The sequence below is a fragment of the Astatotilapia calliptera genome, chromosome 20, assembly GCF_900246225.1.
Source record: "Astatotilapia calliptera chromosome 20, fAstCal1.2, whole genome shotgun sequence".
Taxonomy (NCBI): Eukaryota; Metazoa; Chordata; class Actinopteri; order Cichliformes; family Cichlidae; genus Astatotilapia; species Astatotilapia calliptera.
In genome coordinates, this window is record NC_039321.1 from 18002783 (window position 1) to 18013795 (window position 11013).

Consider the following 11013-nt stretch of genomic DNA (forward strand, 5'->3'; position numbering starts at 1 on the left):
TAAGGATATCATGGCCCATCTAATAGCTGTGGAGACATTTTAATCCAAAATGTCAACCTGCTGGTTACTCTACAGCGGGAGTCTGAAAAGTCAATAGACTTGGGACGCATCTGATTGGGTCCCCAATTCCTTCTGGAGCATGACAACAACAAATCCAAGCATAAAACCATAGTCAATCCCCAAGTAACCACATACTGCAAACTCTAGCTGTTGGAGCTATTTATCACCTGCTTTCTCAGAAAAGAACTACCCTGAAAGCTAAAGAGCACTGCGACCTAAGGCTGTCCAGCAGATTTACTCAGAAATGAAAGCACGCCGACATATTCAAGCACCAACAAATGAAGAAAATGGCTCTCTTTCTCTGTTTATATTATTGCATCATGCTTTCACTGTTTGTCAGACACCTGCTTTGCTCTGCACAATGAAATGGAAACTAAGCAGGATTTCTCCTCCTCGGATAATTAGCTTCAATTCCACACACACAAACACACACCCCTCGGGCCAATAACCCCTTTGACGTCTGAATACACCTCCTGGTAGAGATCATCCAGAGACATGAGAGTGGAAATTGGGTAAATAACTAGACTTTTTCTCTCTCTACTCATCATCCTACTGCCATTCTACCCCCTCCCATCCTTTTTTCATTTCTCTCCATTTTTTCCTCAACGCCATTTTCTTCAGCCCATGAAAAATTTCAATTTCTGCCTGATCAGCTGCAAAATTGAGTGGATCTGCAGACGCACATGCACACGCATGGAGACATAGCTGAAAATAACCTCTATTTGTCATTACCTGTCTGTGACAATGCCAGTGGAGAATGATACACTGATACTGTCACACTCACTGTCCATTAACTGTGAACCAATCCATGGATGAGTCGATGTCGGACAGATAATGACTCAGACTGTATGTTCTACATGAGGCTGAACTTCCACTGACTTGCTTCAGTGAATTTGATGACACCCTTTATAATGCGAGCCCTTCCACCACCTGTAATCTTATATAAATGTTTACATTTCCTTTTATTTGTAGTCTGTTTCTTTTTGTATATACTACAAATTCAAATACACCTTTGTTCCTTTTGTCCTCAGAGCGATTCTCTAAGACCTTTGTTGCTTTGTTTTCCAAAAATACTGTCTTTCAGAAATATGGCTCTTTGTTTTGCAAAAGAGGGGATGATGAGGTCACAGTAGGAAGCTTCAAAGAGTGTGTCATATTGCTTTCAGGAGAACTGAAATGGATAAATGATTAAGAAGCCCCTCTAGATTTAGAAGTGCAGAGATCTCATTAGAAGACGGTAGCTTGTTTCTTCTGTTACCCTAATTGGGCACGGGTGTATGTGCTCAACTTTTACCGGCTCCAGTGAATGCATGCTTTATATGATGCAACTGTACCCGTGAGTGCAGTTGTGAGAGAGGGACCCATACATTACATTAGATTAGTGCCCTTTATGCATCTCAGTCTTACTGAAGTGTAGCTTTTAATTTATTCATTCAATGGTGGCCTTGCTGATGTGTCTTGGGTCATTGTTTTGCTGCATAACCCAGGTACACTGGAGCATCAGGACATGAACTGATGGCCGGTCCAGTCTTTGTACCTGACCATTTTCAGAGGAATGTTTGTTCAGCCATTTAAGTCACAGTAATGTTTTGTCTTAGCTACAATTAATTATTAAAGCAAAGAAAGATGCCTAACTTGAGGGACCAGTTGTGTCTACACATAATAGACAACTTTGCAAAGAATTTCAAGTTGCTTCCGTAGGCATTCTATTACTAGCAGCGTGTTTCAAGAAGACATTTGTTCCCATTTCTTTAGTTGAAGATTCTTCAGTGAGATTCTGAAAGCTCTATTAGCTTAAAACTATATTTTACCACAGTGTGCAGTGTGTCCTTAGAAATTTGGGTTAACTGAACAAGTAGAGGACAAATGAAGACGTGTCAGACCTAAAAGACTGTAATAGATAAACAATATCTGAAAGTGATGTCAGCCAATGTCTGACACAAGACCTGAGAGATGCTTTTAGCCCTTCAGTTGATCCGTCTGCTCTTTGCCTGCTTCATCAGAAATGGTCTCAGTGGAAGAGTGGATGCTTTTACATTATATCTGTTGGGACAGAAGTTTCCTCTAACAGAGCCTGCTTATAAAGATTATTTACTCAAACTAATCACAAAAAAATTTAATTCCATCAACTTGACCTACTATTCCATAAATGCAGTTTTAAAAGTTACAGATTAATTACAAGTCATGAAAATCCAGCAAATATTTCATCTTTCTCAGGGTCTAGTGTTTGAAAAATAATTAAAGTTTGGGAATTATTTTTTTAATAAAGTGTTTCTTTTTTGTTTTCTTTTTTTTTTTACATTTTACAGGGCATATAGTCATAGAAATCTGTGTATGTAGAGTGAATGTTGGCACCATCACAACCAATTCAGAACTAAGAAAGCTGCTAACGAGTAGCACATGAGCGTTTGTTCTCTTTTTTTGCAAAAATGTTGTGCTTCATAACAGAGGTTCCAGCTGGGTCACCAATGGAAATTGTTATAACCTCAGGATAAAAATGCTCGGAAACTCAAGTGCCAGTTTTAGGACGTTTACTGACCACTTTTAGAAACAACCACAGCTAGTCGCACACATACAGGAAACTGTCCCACACATAACATTCTGGCAGGGAGAACCCTGAAAAACCTCTGAAGGTTCCGGGGTGCAACGCCCCCAAACATACATTAACAACAACACTGTCTGTAACACTTCCCCCCCCTTAAGCAAAAACCCACAACATAGCAATTATGCATAAGTACGAAAAGAGAGGGAGAATTCAACACCACATTATTTTAACAATTCAGTCTATCAGGAGGCTTGTGCTGCCTCTTTGACCTTCTCAGTCCTGCTGCTGGGTTCTCCAGGCTAGGAGCCTGCTGAGCTCCTGTGGTCGGGTTCGGCTCAGGTGACTTAGATTGCTCCACCAGCCCTTCTAGTGATACTGAAGAACCAATCCCGATCTCAGGGGCTGCTGACACAACTTCCCCTTCGGGTGAACCACTCTGAGGCCCCACAATGTCCACAGCCCTGTCTCCACCATGTGCGTGCGAACCACTCTGAGCCCTCTTCTCAGCTCCATCCGTGCGGGCTCTCACATGATCCTTGTGCCTGCGAACTTGTCTGCCATCCAACAACTCCCCCACAAAAGATACTGGCCCTGAACTGTGGTGAATGACGCCAGGCAGCCACCGTGAGCCACCCATAAAGTTTTTGATATACATACAGTCTCCCTGCTTGAAAACACAGCCTCTGCCATGTAGATCATGTCTCACCTTCTGCCCACCCTGTGACTGGGTGACTCTGGCTCCCACATCTGGGCGAAGAAGGTCCAGATGAGATCTGGGCTTCCTCCCCATCAGCAACTCCGCTGGGGACAAGCTTGTGGTTGTATGAGGCGTGATGCGATACTGAAACAGGAAAAGGCAGAGCCTCTTTTCTATGGAATGACCTGCCATTTTTTTAGACCGTTTTTCAGTGTCTCCACGGCGCGCTCCGCTAAGCCATTGGAGGCAGGGTGGTAGGGTGCTTTGCAGATATGTCGGATCCCATTTCTCTCCATAAATTCTTGGAAAACCCCACTTGTGAACGTGGGCCCATTGTCCGTGACCACTGCCTCAGGTAATCCACGTGTTGCAAAGATTCTCCGGAGTGTGTCTGTGACGACTGGGGCTGTGATGGTCGGCATTATGTGGGCATCCAGCCATTTTGAATGCGCATCCACCAACACCAGGAACATGTGGCCGAAAAAGGGGCCGGCAAAATCTAGATGAAGCCTGGACCATGGACGGCCAGGCCACTCCCATGGGTGGAGTGGGGCAGGTGGTGGCATTTTTTGGTTTGACTGACATTGAGAACAGGCTTTTACATTTTCTTTCAAGGCACTGTCCATTCCCGGCACCCACACGAATGACCTTGCCAGACTTTTCATTCGAGAAATCCCTGGATGAGCCTCATGCAACACTTCAATGATCTGTGACCGACCTGGAGGCGGAACAATGACTCGGGAGCCCCACAGGATGCAGCCATCTTGAACACTGAGCTCCTGCTGATGCTTGGCATACGGTTTGAGCTGATCCTGCTCCACTGTTGCTGGCCAGCCCTGCAACAGCCACTGTTTAACCTGAGATAACTCTGGATCCCATTCAGTCCATGCGTTGATGTTTTTAGCAGAGACTGGAGAGTTCACCAACCTGTCCAGCAAAAACACAGTTTCTGGGGGAAATTTCGACTGGTCGGGGACCTCCAGGAGGGGGAGGCGGCTGAAAGCATCTGCATTCGCATTTTCAGGTCCCGCCTTATAAACAATGCGATACTGGTATGCCGACAGTGTTAATGCCCAGCGCTGAACCCGGGCTGAAGCCATGGGTGGGATGCCTTTTGTTTCACTAAAGAGACTCAGGAGGGGCTTATGGTCTGTAACAACAGTAAATGGGCGGCCATACAGGTACTGATGAAATTGTTTCACAGCAAAAACTATTGCTAAGCCTTCCTTCTCAAGCTGTGAATAGCCCTTTTCTGCTGCTGTGAGTGTGCGTGACGCATATCCGACCGGTTTCTCTTCCCCCTCTTCCATGCGATGGGAAAGAACAGCTCCTATGCTATACGGGGAGGCATCACAGGACAGGACCACCTCCTTCTCCGGATCAAAATGCACCAGGAGCGGTGCCGATTGTAACAGTTCTTTTACCTGTCTGAAGGCCTTCTCCTGTGCTTGGGACCACCTCCACTGACTGTCTTTGTGCAGTAGCCCATACAGGGGAGCAAGCATGCTGGAGAGGTCAGGCAAAAACTTCCCATAATAGTTCACTAAGCCCAAGAATGATCTTAGTTCAGCTATATTCTTTGGACTCGGGGCTTCTTTTACTGCCCTCACTTTCTCTTCCAGTGGGGGCAGGCCCTGTGCAGAGATGCGATGACCCAGGTATGTCACACTGGGGGCTTGGAAAACACACTTACTGCGCTTCAAATGCAACCCAGCTTCTGAGAGCTTCTTCAAAACCTGCTCAAGGTTACACAGATGCTCCTCTTCTGTTTTACCTGTAACTAAAATGTCATCCAAGTAAACAGCACCAGGAACAACACCAGGAATGTTTTGCAGAAGATTGTCCATGGTGCGCTGAAAGATAGCCGGACTGGATGCAACGCCAAACACCAGGCGGTTGTACTTGAACAGCCCCTTGTGTGTGTTTATTGTCACATATTTCTTTGATTCCTCATCCAGCAGCAACTGCTGGTAAGCATGACTCATATCCAACTTTGTGAATGTCCGACCACCCGCCAGTGTGACAAACAGGTCATCCACTCGAGGCAGAGGGTAGGCGTTGAGCTGAGAGGCTTGGTTTACTGTCAGTTTGTAATCACCGCATATATGCACCCCTTTCAACACTGGTACAATCGGGGCTGCCCAGTCCGAGAACTCTATTGGCTCAATGACCCCTATCTGTTCTAGTCTCTCCAACTCTGCTTCCACCTTGGCCTTCATGGCGTATGGTACAGTGCGTGGTTTGAAAAAGCGTGGCCGGGCAAAAGGGTCCACACACAGCTTCACAGTGGTGCCCCGGAGAGTGCCCAATTCATTCTTGAACACATCTGCATACTTTCCCAGTAACTCTGCTATTACCGTTACATACCTGATTTCCCTCCAGTTCAGGCGGATCTTCTGCAGAAGGTCACGACCCAGCAGACTAGGCCCCTCCCCTTTCACGACCAGTAGTGTTGCTGCAGCTTCTTGACCCTGATATGCTGCATGCACCTCTATAGCACCAAGCAGGGGAATGCATTTACCCGTGTACTGTCTAAGGCTTATCTCAGTCGCTTGGAGAGCTGGTGCCCCGCCCAAGTGCCACAAGCTGTGGTAGGTGGCTTGGCTGATCACCGAAGCTGAAGCCCCTGTATTCACCTCCATTTGTAGCTCCTTCCCATTTACCTGGATAGTGGCATAGATGGGCTCCGCACAGCACTTATTAAAGCCAACCAGATTAAACATGTTGAAAACACACTCATCCTCCTCAGGCGCCATGCCCTGCAGGTGATGCGTGTTTAGTTTGTGTTTTGTCTTCCATTCCTTCTTTGATTTCTCCTTAGTGCCCCTGCATTTCTTGGCTAAGTGCCCCTTTTTCTTGCAGTTAAGGCAGGTACTGTCTTTGAAAACACAGTCCTTGGCAAAGTGTGCTCCCCCACACCGGTAACACTCCAAAAGCTCCCTCGGTTTGCCCCTCACACTCCGAGATACATGATGCACCTCGGTTGAGTGCATATTGTTGTTAGCTTTCCGAATGTCTTTAGTGTTATTAGCTGCCGTTTCTATTGCCTGAGCAATTTCCAAAGCTTTCTTAAAGTCCAGTGTGGGCTCCCCCAACAACTGACGCGTCATGCCATCATCATTTATACCACACACCAACCTGTCGCGGAGCATGTCATCCAGCACGCCTCCAAACTCACAGTGCTCCGATAGCTGTCTCAGCTCCGTCACATACGCAACCACCGAAACTCCCGGCTAGCGTGAATGAGTGTGGAATTTGAACCGCTGAACAATCACGGAGGGTTTCGGGCAGTGATGATTTTGCACCAATGTCACCAGTTCTTTGAAACTGAAGTCCCCGGGTTTCTGAGGCGTCGTCAGGTTACGTATCAACTTGTAGGTCCTCGCTCCACACGCACTGAGAAGAACTGACCTTTTTTTCTCTTTGTCCGAAATGTCGTTTGCCAAGAAAAAGTGTTCCAGCCTCTCGACATATTCAATCCAGTCGCCGTCTCCCTCGGCGAACTCCGTGAGCAATCCGATCGTAGCCATAGATGCGAAGTGGTAGTCCGACTGCAAAATCCGTAGCAAAAACTCAAAACTGTCCGCGTTCGGCTTTTATCCTCGTCGCCAAAAAGGTGTTATAACCTCAGGATAAAAATGCTCGGAAACTCAAGTGCCAGTTTTAGGATGTTTACTGACCACTTTTAGAAACAACCACAGCTAGTCGCACACATACAGCAAACTGTCCCACACATAACATTCCGGCAGGGAGAACCCTGAAAAACCTCTGAAGGTTCCGGGGTGCAACGCCCCCAAACATACATTAACAACAACACTGTCTATAACAGAAATCATCATTAAGATTGGCCCATCTACAGTAGACTTTTTGGCATCACACTTGGAAAATAACATCAATCTTTCAACCAACTTTCCTGGTAACTTTCTTTGAGAGCAGCAGGGTCTAATTTAAACCTTTACCATTTAAACCAGGGGTCCCCAATCCCAGTCCACGAGGGCCAGTGTCCCTGCAGGTTTTAGATGTTTCCTTGATCCATCACAGCTGATTTAAATGGCTAAATGACCTCCTCAACATGTCTTGAAGTTCTCCAGAGGCCTGGTAATGAACTAATCATGTGATTCAGGTGTGTTGACCCAGAGTGAGATCTAAAACCTGCAGGGACACTGGCCCTCATGGACTGGGATTGGGGACCCCTGATCGAAACTCTCATGTTCTTTTTGCTATTAAAGTGTGTGGAGTAATTAAGCCAAGATGTTAAGAACCATTTACAGGCTTTAGAAATTTCTTATGTATATGATTCCAAAGAGTCTGGCAAGGAATTTAAAAAAGAGATCTCTAAATTATTTGAAATACATCATACATAACAGTCAGCCCAGGAGCAGACTGTTTGATGTGAAAGAAGTCTCCAATAAACCCCAAATTTCATTACATCATCTGCAGGCAACTCTTGCAACAGCTGGTGTCAAAGGAGAGTGATTTCATGAATCTGAATAGCATGGGATCCGTATCCAAAAGTAGAAGAAAAAAAATCTCACATTCACTGCAGCTCTTGTTGGTGGAAATATTTCAGTTTGGGGTTACTTTGCTCCTTCGGGAACTGAGAAGCCTAAAGTCACTGATTTAACTATGGATTCCACATCATGCGCTTAGAAGGTAATGTAAGGCCATCTTTCTAAAATTTCATTTTGAACTAGGATAGGACTTTTCAGTAGGGTAACAAAATAAGTTAGCTTGCAAATCCACTAAGGAATGGCCTAGAAAGAAGAAATGGAGGATTATGGCGTGCTCTGGTGAAAAAAAAAAGCCTAGATTTTAAACCTTCTGAATTAATATTTTTCAGCAGAGGAAATTTTATATGGAACAAATTTAGGTCAAACATTTAGGCAAACCCAATGGCAGACTCTGGCACAGTTATACAAAATGCTTCCAAGAAGGATTTTCTGCTAAAGGGTAAGGGGTATCAGTTCCTGATGGTAAGACTATATTAGCTATAAGAGTTTGTATGTTCTCCCTGTGTCATGAATTCTGGATGAGAACCCCAAATGCAGACTATAATATAGGCAGGTGAAATGACACTTACAGCATACCTTAAATGAATAGCAGCTGTAACAGTCCAACTGAAAACAAGTTGAAAAGGGGAATAAAATTCAAGGAAGACATAACAGAACTGTCACAAAAGACTCTGTAAGGAAAAACTAAAACCAAAAATGACAAGAAACACTACAAACAGACAGTAAACAGTAAAAGCAGACTGGAAGCAGTTCAGGAGGACAAACAAATGCACTGACAAAGGACTGAGTGGGCTAATATGCACACTCACTGACGGATAATGGGAATCAGACACAGGTGGAAGGAATGACACAGCTTCACACAATCAGCAGAAGAGTGGAGGAACACAGGAAACACCTAACTACCAAAATAAAACAGGAAATGAAGAACAGTGACTGACAAAAACTGACAATGACTAAACTGAAAAGTAAATAAAACTAACTGAACCTCAGAATATAAACAAGGCAAAGACAAACAGAAAAAAAAATTAAACTGGAAAACACAGCTCAAACACCATGGCTATGAGCAAACTACGATTCATATAGAATTAGATAATTTGTGATAAGATAATTGGTGTTTAACCAGATAATTACTCTGGATGGCATTTCCTTGGCCTCAGGTAACACTGTGAGGAATCTTGGGGTCATTTCTAAACAGGATTTGTGCTTATTAAACTAATATGTCAGGCTACGTTCTTGGATTTGTGCTATATTTCTAAAATTAGATACATTGTGTCTAAATTATTAACAGCCTGTAGTTGATCCAAAATGCTGCAGTAAGAGTATTGACAGGGGCTAGAAAGAGCGACCATATTTCTCTCGCTTGGCTTCTCTTCATTGCCTCCCTGTTAAATCCAGAATTAATTCTACATTTTCACGCACAAACTCTTGAATAATCAGGCCCCATCTTATCTTAAAGACCTCATGTATACCTCGTATAACTCCATTAGAGCACTTCACTCACAGACTGCAGGCTTGTTGTGGTTCCTAGGATATTTGAAAGTAGAACGGGAGGCAGAGCCTTCAGCCTCCAGGCCCCTCCTCTGTTGAACCAGCTCCCAGTTTGGATTCAGGAGACAGACACTCTCTCTTAAAATTAGGTTAAAACTTTTCTTTTTGATAAAGCTTATAGTTAGGGTTGGATCAGGTGACCCTGAATTCTCCCTTAGTTCTGCTTCAGTAGGCCCAGGCTGCTGGGGACTTCCCATTAATGCTTCTTCACTCGCTTTTTTTCCACTCACTGTGTGTTTGCACACCACTTTGCATTTAATCGTTAGTGATTATTAATCTCTAGCTCTTGTCCACAGTGTCCTGTTTTGTCCTGTCTCCCACGCTTTATTCCCAACTGATCATGACAAATGGCTGCCCGTCCCTGAACCTGGTTGTGCTGGAGCTTTCTTCCTGTTAAAGCTGAGTTTTTTCTTCCCACTGTCCCAAGTGCTTGCTCATAGGGTGTTGTCTGATTAATGGGGTTTTCTCTGTATTATAATAGGGTCCTTACCATTCCATTATAAAGCACCTTATTGTGGATTTGGCACTATATAGATGAAACTGAATAGACTACATTGCATAATATGGCGAACTTGAACTTGAACTCTGAGTCGAAAACCCAGGACCACAATGCCCTGTACATTGCTTCGGGTGCTGTCACTTCCTTCCACCGTTCAAAGACAAAGAAATACCTGTAAATGGAAACTACTACTGGATGCTTTGAGTCATCGGGAAGACTATAATGCTATAAAAACACAAGCTACACTTTTTCCAAAGAAATATTAACCCACTACTGCACAGTGATGTCCTCAGCAAATGGAAAACTGTGTTTGTGTCTGTATGTGTCACTGCAGCCAAAAGGAAATGGTCAAAAAAGTACCAAAGAACAGCCCGATAAGGTGTGGGAGTCACTATTCACTGTGTGGAGTCACTTTTTTGTGACTTTGAATGTTATCACATATCGTATTTATGTGAACAACATAGACTTTAAATAATATCTGATAATGATGGTAAAAAAAAGATAGACACTTAGGCCTACTGTACCTGCACTCAGTAGATACACTGCTTCTGCCAACCAAAACATGCCTGTCCATTCTCTCACTACACTACAACAACCTAATATTCTCCTGTTACATCCCCCAGATTGGAAAGGCGAGGAGACGAACACAGGGTCACTCAGTAATATTCAAGATGACTAATACATGACCTTTTAACCAATCTCATAAATCATGAGTTGATCATTTATATAACAGGAATTCATGATACATTAATTCACATATTTAATCACCATGCAGTTGTTATTCTTACCTACATAAATAGCCCTAAAAAAAAGCATTTATGCATTCTATTTTTAGTGTACAGCTGACCCAAGAAAGACAAAAACGGAGCTTGCATCACCCTCTTGTTGCATAACATTTAATACAAACCATACACTTGTGTGGAAGAGGATTAGGGCCACTGGTTAAAAGCAAAAACAAACATACACACAGAAAAAGAAAAATAGAGGCATCTTGGATTTTTATAAATGAATTTTGAGGTATAAATTCAGACTTCAATCTCTTGAATCTTTTTTTTTTTTTTTTTTTTTTTTTTTTTTACAAAAGACGCTGCCCCCTCACCACCAACACACACACACACACACACACAGACACAGACACACATGCTTTCCTCAG

At 43.7% G+C, this 11013-nt stretch overlaps 1 pseudogene; it reads right to left on the reverse strand.

Annotated features, from left to right (window-relative positions):
• Nucleotides 1-2831: 2831 nt before the first annotated feature.
• On the reverse strand, nt 2832-6832 carry LOC113012984 (uncharacterized protein K02A2.6-like; annotated as a pseudogene).
• Between the last annotated feature and the right edge of the window lie 4181 nt (nt 6833-11013).